The sequence below is a fragment of the Adiantum capillus-veneris genome, chromosome 17 (genome assembly GCF_014529385.1).
Source record: "Adiantum capillus-veneris isolate H3 chromosome 17, ASM1452938v2, whole genome shotgun sequence".
NCBI lineage: Eukaryota > Viridiplantae > Streptophyta > Polypodiopsida > Polypodiales > Pteridaceae > Adiantum > Adiantum capillus-veneris.
The window spans coordinates 5,900,967-5,911,791 of NC_140947.1; positions in this window are offsets into that span (position 1 = coordinate 5,900,967).

Genomic DNA, 10,825 nt, shown 5'->3' on the forward strand with positions numbered 1-10,825 from the left:
TCCTATGACGTTAAAATTGTTCTCTCTCTCTCTCTCTCTCTCTCTCTCTCTCTGGAGGTAGATAAGGGCTCGGTCAAACAGGAGCTCATAAAAGCGATCATTAAGAGACTCGAGGGTAAGATGGAACTAACGAGGGGGATTGGTGGAAGTGCCAAAATGTAACTTAAGAGAGCTTATCCTTGAGGTCTTATGAGAGGCATACAACACCTTCGTATCACATGGTTGATCCGTCGATTAGTTGTATGAGTTGTATGGGGGACAAGCTAGCCTATGGATAGAGGCACAACTTGTACTTTTATACTGCAACGGATCACTATGGGCACAACTTGGACGATTGGAGTAGGTGATGGAGGGGAGGGTACTGCTAGTGACAACACGTTGAGTCTAAAGAGGAGACTACCTCTACGAGTTGGCATGTAGGACCACCACCAGACATGGCCCATCAAGAAGCTTTGGAGGAGTGGCAATCCTATTTAGGCAAGTAGTCAAGGGGTGGCTCACAGTAGTAGCCCATGACACTGAGTCTAGATACATATGGATTGGCCTCTAGCTCTCATAGGATCGATTCATCTACATTGCACCATGTTATTTCTCACCACCAGAATCATCCTAAGCCATCACTAAGAAGGGGCCACGAGAGGAGGAGACATGTACATCACCCTATGCTTTGCTTATTAGAGGAGAGTATGCGCTATTCCACTCTCAAAGAGGTCTTTCTTATGGTGAAGCATCTTTGGCACAAAGGAAAGCACCGGCGAAGCATGACATGCTATGGTGGACTACAAGATCACATTGTAGATGGCTGAGACAGTTTCACTAGGTGGGAACGCTCTCTTATGAGACAAGCAGTGAATCACTTAGTAATTACTACAATTACTACGGTAATTACCATGGTAAACCCAATGCATATAAATAGGACCCATTACATTGTAATCGGGTTGGCATAATCGTGAGCATAATCGGGTTAGCATTTTGGTGGCATTTGTTGGCAATTGTACTTGAGTTGTCAACCATTGGCAGTTGCTGTCGGCTATACTCTGTCTATATTTATATTCTTAAGACACATCATACTCATTGTAATCTTTCATGTAAGGTCCCTGTTCTAAAAGATCGCGGCGACTTGGAAGATAGCGTTCTTTATCCTCTAAATCCATTGACGACACCCTACTCCAATAATGCGAAGCAAGGATACGAGCAACGAAAGAGAAGAAGACTTCCACCTATTGTGTTCGTAGTTGCAAGACCCTACGCCACAAGCCAGGTCGATAAGGTTAAAGGTTCTATGGACTCTAGATCTTACATTATAAGAGAAGAAATCCCTTTCACATATTAAGGATCCAAAAACAACGCTTTTTTTTCCGCGTTTAAGAGGCATGGCCGCCATCCTTAAATCCGAATTATGACATGAGATAAATCTCTAACTAATTGAGACAAAGTGAATAGTACTCGATTAATCGAATCCACCCATCCTTGACTGGCAACCTGAGCCAGTCCCCACTTTCCACCCCACACGCACACTTTTTTTTCACACTGTTTTACATATACAAATAGTGTTCTTTAATTAATTCCAAACACAGGTTCTTTTATATAGTCCTTCAAACAATACCAAAACAATCCAAAAATTGCTAATGAAGGCAACCCTATTATTCAACAAAAACAACTTTTTCAATTTCTCATGATTTTGCCGCTACCCGCAGACTTTCTCTGTCTAACCAACAGAGCCTTTGCAAAGGATTTATTCGTTAACCGCGAATTGCGCAACCTTCCCATTTCGCTAACCGCGAGGCATCTTGCTAACCGTCAGGCATCCTGCTACCCGCGAGGCATCTCGCTAACCGCGAGGAACAAAAGAGAGCCGATAACTTTAGCTTAATCTCCGCTATCTGTGGAATCATCTCGCTACTCGCGAAAACAAAATATATTCTTTCAACCATTCTTCTCATTAAATGATTCATCAAACATGATCAACCAATTCTTTATATCAATCAGAAACAGCTTATCAAACAATAACAATTGATTGAACAATAACAATCCAACAAACAGTAACAATTTATCAAACAGTCATTTCACTAGTCTATGAAAACATATGCTTGTTTCATGTGATAGAATCACGTTTTTCGGACGGTTTAAGGGGTTCCCTATGCTTAGCTTCCTAAGTCAACATGAATAGCAATGCATAATTATAAATTTGTCTTACCGGATTTGGAGCGCGTGCGGCTAATTCTTGTGCTAGAAGTTGAATGGCTTCGACTTCTTCTTCGATTGATGCTTCCGTATGAGCTACGTTTGGAGTTGACACCTTTCTTCCCACCTTCCTTGGTGGTGCAACGGCATGGGCGTCCTTAGAACTTCGTGTTACACGCTTCGGAGCCATAGCTTCGGAATGGAGAAAAGAAACGCGCGTTGTTGGAGAGAGAGAGAGAGAGAGAGAGAGAGAGAGAGAGAGAGAGAGTCCACAAATCGGGTGAAGGCACGTCGAAGATTGGAAATGGAGATGGCTTGAAGGTGAGAGGTTAAGGGAGAGAGGCTTCCTCCGACGCGTCGTTGTGAGAGAGCTTTTACTTTTGTAGATGTGTGTGCTCAAAGTGAGAGGAGGAAGGGGGTGCTAAGAATACTGAGACGTTTCAAGAACAGGAGAAGGAAATAGCTCGCGCGTCGTCGCGGTTCATTTTTTGTTTTGTTTTGTTTTGTACGCGAATCCTATGCGCGATTTTAAAAAGCTCTATACTTACAAGTTCCCATTCTATTTTGAAAGAGAGAAAGAAAGAAGTATCTTAATTTTGACTCACCTCTCTTTCTTTCCTAAAAATACTATCTCTAAGCTTTTTCTTCATACATAGATTAGGTTCCCACATAAACTTATTGTTCCACATAAAGAAAGATCATAAATAAATGGATTCTGAACCCGATTTTTAGTCCGATTGCTCTGATAAACTCACGATGACTTACAAAATTGAGAATCTCAATTACTTTACAAAATAACTGAAATGACTTATATGGATAAATGTTGAGTACATTACAATCTCCCCAACTTAGAGATTCGAGATGTCCTCATCTCGAGAAAAATTGAGGATACTCCTACTCCAATTAGTAATGACCATTATTATCTCTAAAAGGGTAATATTCTTAGTCTGCTTCACTTACTACGGCTGCTTCGTTATTCAGTCGTGGGCAAGAGTTTCGATAATGTCCCAACTCTCCACATTCAAAGCATCGAATATTTAAGTGTCGAGAATCTGTCGCATTAGCAGCATAAACCCTTTGTGGTTGTCTATCGTTGAAACTTTGATTCCGTTCAATTCTTTTTGCAATCCCTTGTTCCTTCATTAAAGGTTTGGCTCATAGTAAAGCATCTTGTACGGTGGTAGGTTTCAAGGCTTCCAATCGCGAGCAAATGGGTTCTCTTAATCCTTGACAAAAACGAGCTACCTGCTGCTCTATGGTCATTGACGGTGCATAACGTCTAAGCTTTACAAACTTTGAGTAGTACTCTTTCAAAGATAAACTGTATTGTTTCAAGCTAAAGAACTCATTCATCTTTATTGCTTTATGGGCAGGAGGTAAATATCTTTCCTTCACTGCTTGTTTGATCTCCCACCAACTCTGAGAGTTCTCCAACACTCCCATGTCACGACAATGTTGTTTCCACCATAATTTCGCTTCCCCTGAGAGGCGAAACATCCCTAACATCGCTTGATTTGCAGGTGTTGTCCTTGCAGCAGAGAAGTAATCATCCATAGCTTCAATCCATACTTCTGCTTCTTTCTCAATATCATCACCCTCTCCTTTAAAAGAAGGTGGTTGCATTTGTTTGAGCAACAACTTCTTCTCCTGAATCTCCGTATAGAGAGCATCGTTTTGAGGGTTTTTCAATGTAGAAGTGATTTGAGGATTCCCCTGAGTATACATCAATGTTTGTAATAACTCAAATCAATAGGGTACTTTCGAAACTTAGACTTATCCAGCTCACTAAAAGCTCAATCGTATGACTTAATCAATCCTTACTTATCCGATTCATTAAAACCCAATCACATTACCTAACCAATCTTGACTTAACCTGACCATCAAAACTTATTCGTATGACTTAACCAGTCATGACTTATCCAATCCGTCAAAACTCAATCATATGACTTAACCAGTCATGATTATCTCAATCACATGACTTAACCAGTCATGGCTCATTCAATCTACACAAAAACTCACTTACATGACTTAACCAGTCAAACAATATCTCTGTAGAATTAACTTAATCGTTTAATCATAAAGTCATCAAAATGTCATATAGGAGTCTACAAAAGATCTCTCCACGAGCAAACATAATAGAGGTTTCAACCATAACTATGATACACATCAATCGGCATATTGTAATACCCCTGCGAGTCTCATAATGAGGATAGAAAACCATGCACATGAGGAAGCTTGAAGTGGTCAACTAAATCTTTTTAACTTAGGCTCTGATACCAACTGTAAGGTCCCCGTCCTAAAAGATCGGGGCGACTTGGAAGATAGCCTTCTTTATCCTCTAAATCCATTGACGACACCCTACTCCAATAATGCGAAGCAAGGATACGAGCAACGAAAGAGAAGAAAACTTCCCCCATTGTGTTCGTAGTTGCAAGACCCTACGTCACAAGCCAGGTCGATGAGGTTAAAGGTTCTATGGACTCTAGATCTTACATTATAAGAGAAGAAATCCCTTTCACATATTAAGGATCCAAAAACAACGCCTTTTTTCTCGCGTTTAAGAGGCACGGCCGCCATCCTTAAATCCGAATTATGACATGAGATAAATCTCCAACTAATTGAGACAAAGTGAAAAGTACTCGATTAATCGAGTCCACCCATCCTTGACTGGCAACCTGAGCCAGTCCCCACTTTCCACCCCACACGCACACTTTTTTTCCACACTGTTTTACATATACAAACAGTGTTCCTTAATTAATTCCAAACACAGGTTCTTTTATACAGCCCTTCAAACAATACCAAAACAATCCAAACAATGCTAATGAAGGCAACCCTATTATTCAACAAAAACAACTTTTTCAATTTCTCATGATTTTGCCGCTACCTGCGGACTTTCTCTGTTTAACCAACAGAGCCTTTGCAAAGGATTTATTCGCTAACCACGAATTGCGCAACCTTCCCATCTCGCTAACCGCGAGGCATCTTGCTAACCGCCAGGCATCCCGCTACCTGCGAGGCATCTCGCTAACCGCGAGGAACAAAAGAGAGCCGATAACCTCAGCTTAATCTCCGCTATCCGTGGAATCATCTCGCTACTCGCGAGAACAAAATATATTCTTTCAACAATTCTTCTCATTAAATGATTCATCAAACATGATCAACCAATTCTTTATATCAATCAGAAACCGCTTATCAAACAATAACAATTGATTAAACAATAACAATCCAACAAACAGTAACAATTTATCAAACAGTCCTTTCACTAGTCTATGAAAACATATGCTTGTTTCATGTGATAGAATCACGTTTTTCGGACGGTTTAAGGGGTTCCCTATGCTTAGCTTCCCAAGTCAACATGAATAGCAATGCATAATTATAAATTTGTCTTACCGGATTTGGACCGCGTGCGGCTAACTCTTGTGTTAGAGGTTGGACGGCTTCGACTTCTTCTTCGATTGATGCTTCCGCATGAGCTACGTTTGGAGTTGACACCTTTCTTCCCACCTTCCTTGGTGGTGCAACGGCATGAGCGTCCTTAGAACTTCGTGTTACACGCTTCGGAGCCATAGCTTCGGAATGGAGAAAAGAAACGCGCGTTGTTGGATGGAGAGAGAGAGAGAGAGAGAGAGAGAGAGAGAGAGAGAGAGAGTGTCCACAAATCGGGTGAAGGCACGTCGAAGATTGGAGATGGAGATGGCTTGAAGGTGAGAGGTTAAGGGAGAGAGGCTTCCTCCGGCGCGTCATTGCGAGAGAGCTTCCGCTTCTGTAGATATGTGTGTTCAAAGTGAGAGGAGGAAGGTCCTTTATATAGGCTCTAGGGGGGTGCTAAGAATACTGAGAGGTTTCAAGAATAGGAGAAGGAAAAAGCTCGCGCGTCGTCGCGGTTTTTTTTTTTTTGTACGCGAATCCTATGCGCGATTTTAAAAAGCTCTATACTTACAAGTTCCCATTCTATTTTGAAAGAGAGAAAGAAAGAAATATCTTAATTTTGACTCACCTCTCTTTCTTTCCTAAAAATACTATCTCTAAGCTTTTTCTTCACACATAGATTAGGTTCCCACATAAACTTATTGTTCCACATAAAGAAAGATCATAAATAAATGGATTCTGAACCCGATTTTCAGTCCGATTGCTCTGATAAACTCACGATGACTCACAAAATTGAGAATCTCAATTACTTTGCAAAATAATTGAAATGACTTATATGGATAAATGTTGGGTACATTACATTTCATCTGTAATTCCACTTACAACAGTATATTCCAGTTACACTTACTCTGTACTCAGTACTCTGAATCCGAATCTGAATCTAAATATCATTCTCAGTACATAGTCTGGTTCTTATTCCAGTAGATGTATTTCAGTTCAGTTTCTGTTCCTTTGTCCAGTCTACTGTTTGAACTAATACATCACCAGTAGTAGCTGAAATCTTCTAACACTGGAATTAGCTATCTCAAGAGATCAACTCCAATTCCATTTTGGCGATCACGGTGGCTAGAGCTGAAGCTCATTGACAAAAACACTCTTCTCCCAGTTGGAAGTTCTCAGCTATAGCAATGACACCCAAAACCAATCGTGGCCGGAAATCCACCATCCGTGTTAATCCTATTCCTGAGGAGTCGGGAAGAGTATTTGACCCTAAGCAAGAGAAGGTGACTGACACTGAGGCTCATGAGGAGCATAGTCAGGCTGATGAGACGCAGGACTCATAGCATTCCAGCCACTCTAGACGCAGACGGGCAGAAAGGGAAGCACGGAAGGTCAAAAGTTCTCGGTCCAGGCAGGGGGATGAGGGTACCAAAGGTAGTAAAGGCAGTCACCGCACTTCTAGCAGACAGGCTAGAGAGGACACTCACATAGAGACAAAAACAGATATTGATTGGGATGTCGATACTGACAACTGTAAGAAGACTCCCAAACGCAATTCAGAATCTAAGAAGAGAAGCGACAGAACCAATGGTAATCGGAATGATTACACATCTTTTCTGAAAATTTCTTTTCCAGTATTCAAAGGAGGCAAGAAGGATGATCCAGATGTTCACATACAGGCTTTTGAGCAGTATGCTGAGCTAAAGAATATCGATGAGGATGATTGGGGGGAATACTTTCCGCAAACCTTGAAGGAGGCAGCGAGAAAGTGGTACTACCATTACCCCGCTTGTCAGCTTAGATCCTATAGCAAACTACTTAAAGCTTTCAGACTGGAGTATTCCGATAACAGAGGGCATGAAGATATCCTCTGTGAACTGGATAAGATCAAGCAGCAAAATCTATCAGTCCGAAGCTATGTGGAAAAAATCAAGGAGCTAATCAGGCAGTTACAGGAACCGCCGTCCAAGAAGTGATTACGTGCATGGTTTCTGAATGGTTTTCGAAGCAAGAAGCTTAGGGATCAGGAGGTACCAGCTCCAACCAAGAAATTCAATGATCTGGTACAACGGGCACTGAAGTTGGAACAGCAGGCCAAGAAGGAAAAGGGCCATAAAAAGAGAAGATCCAGTAGCAGTAGCTCTTCTACTGAGAGCTCTGATTCCAGTGAAGTGTCCAGTAGCTCTGGAAGTAGCTCTAATGAACGGTCCAAGGATAAGTCCAAGAAGGGATCCTAGACTAAGAAGATTGAAGAGATGGCTAGGCAGATTTCCGAGATTAGCCACACCAGACAACCAGTTCGGAAAATGGAGACTTGGTGTTCGAAATGCAAATCCAAGGACCATATTTTCAATGCGTGCCAACAGTGTGCTTACTGTAAGGCCTTTGGTCATTTATGGAATAATTGTGGTATCAGGATTCATCACTTTAAGAAGGGCAAAGACCGTCAGTGGTAGCCTATATTGAACCAGTGAAAGTAAAACCCGCCAAAGTTTCTCAGGAGGAGAGACCAGGTACCAGTGGTACTGGTCAACATTAGGAAAAATATGAACCCTCTAGGGGCCCTTTGGGATTAAGGTTAATTAGAGGTCAGCCAATAGGAAGAGGGTGGTGGACACACTCTATACCCTCAAAAAAGTAGGGGGACAAGGTAGCCTTACACCTCTTAATTGTCTCTTACCTAGTGAGAAGGTAAGGGAGGTGGCTAGGGGAAAGAGGGGGGGGGGGGGGGGGACCACTTTGACCTCTTTTCCCCCACTTTTTGGCCCGGATTTAAAAATACACTAAAAATCTCAAATTTTCAAAAAATTTCAAATTTCAAGTTTTCCCTCCTTAAAAGGTCTCCAAACCTATTTCATGGTCAAAAAAGTATTTTTGATCTGCAAAAGTTAAAAACGTGCACTAAAAAATCCAAAAAATTGATTTAAAAAAAAAACAAATCAAAACATCATTTTCACCCTCCAAAGTCTTTCCAAACCTATTCTATAGCTAAAAAGTGTTTTTCTCTCTCTACAAACCCTTTTCCAAGCTCTCCATTGTTGCAACAACCACATGCACCCCCTATAGTCCATCATTATCTCTCTGCTAGCTTTCTCCCACCTCCATTGTAGCACCAAGCAAGCTCCTCCTCCATCTCTTCCCCTTACCCACCACATAGTTTCACACCAAGCTAGCTCCTCTCCCTTCTCTCATCTCCATCACAACATGAAACAAGATTCTACTCCTTCTACTTTCATTCACTCACACTACATGGAAACCTCTACTCCCGAAGGTGGCAAAAGTATGAGCTCACATGAGTTGCATACCACAACAATAGGAGGTGTGAATATCGCGTGGGCATTGCAAGGGTTCATCTCCAACATAAAGATAGAATGGTAAGAAAACTACCCTTGTAGCTTACATTCAGAGCTTAACATCATCTCCATCTTTAAGTTTATCATGCTGGAGAGAATTAACCTCTTTATGGATTTCAGTGTTTAGGCTTCACACCTCATAACACTGGGTGGTGCTATTTTGTTGATGACTTTGGTGCACTATCTATAGTTGTGTAGCATGTGATTTGAGTCTCACAATGTAAGTAAGTTGTGTTATCTATGGAGAGTCGTCAACGATTTTTTTTGTAATTTATTCTTCGTATAATTGTCATTAGATAATTGGAATGATATCATTTTGTACTTTATAACTTTGTGCTCACATAATCTTTTGTTTACTTACAGATTCAACTTGTTTTAAGAGGACATGAGCAAGCAACCATGTGCAGAGATGGAAATCACTATATTTTTGTTCCTTGAGGAACCTTTCACTACCATGTTAAAAGATTTTGATAAGAATAGTAGGTGTTTTTTAGAATCTTGAACCAATAGGGACTCTCTAGGAGCTCTCATAGAAGCCATCCATATAGTACTACTATCTTCCCTAGTGTCAGACACACAAATACTCAAGTGTATATGAATCTCTGGATGAGGAAGACAAATACTTGTAAGATAAGCCTAACAGCAACAACATTGTCTCCATTTGTAATTATTTTTCATGAGGATGGATTCCTCTATAAATGCAATATAAATATGTTTTTTTGTTAAATGGTGTCGCATTGAGTGAGAGTATTTAATTTAGATTACTGAAGTTTCATACAGATCTGAGAAATATTGTTTACTTTTATGGATATTTTGATTTGCCTGTACGATGATTCAAGTCGCAAGTCTTAATCACTCCACCTTGAAGAAATTCAAGCAATATTTTGATTTCAGTTTAATCATTAATGGTTATTCTTATTAAAGTGGATCATAAACTTTGTCAAGATGTCCACATTTGGGGATGTTGAATATATATCATTAGCAATGTTTCACAAGAACACTAGGTGGACACAAGGAAGTAAAAATTGGCTCCTTGTTTGGTCGATTTCTAGTGTTTAATGTTTAGTGCACAGGATTTGTGAGGCCGTTGACATGGGGAGTTCACTAAAGTATATGTAACATAGCACATGTGTTCAACAGAAGGGATTTTATATTCTTGTAAAGTTGCAGAAACATGTGTAGATAAGGCCTATAAGGGGTACTTTTAATCCATTCTAGTGAACGCACGTGATATAGGAAAATTTTACATAGTGAATGCTCCGGACCTTTGAACACAAAGAAAGGGGGGGGAGCTCTAATTACATCTGAGTGAAAAGAAGTGGAATTTGTACTGTCATGTTGCATAAAGATTTGCTTTCACTTAATCTTAAAAAAAAATGGTATCCTGGGGTGCAGACAAAGCCATATAATGCAAAAAAAGAGGTGGCCACAAGCGCGCATAGTGAGCCATCCAAAACTGTTGGATGGGCCATATGTGGGCCCTTGTGGCCACCCTTTTTTTGCATAATTAGGCTATTGCTGCACTCCAGAACCCTGGAAAAGATGAGATGAACCTAAAATTGAACTTTTCAAGCACATTATGCCTTCCTTCAACTCAACTTACTAGTTCCCTGCACCAAAAGGGCAAATCACATTGGACAGTATAAAAATCTAGTCTCATGCTGCATAAACATCTGGTTTCATCAAATATTAACATTCTTGCTATTATAAGGGGCAGACAAGGCCATATAATGCAAAAAAAAGGGTGGCCACAAGGGTGCGCAGGTGAGCCATCCAAAACTGTTGGATGGGCCATCTGCGCGCCCTTGTGGCCACCCTTTTTTTTGCATAATTAGGCTATTGTTGCACTCCAGGACCTTGGAAAAGGTGAGATGAATGTAAAATTTAACTTTTCAAGCACATTATGCCTTCCTTCAACT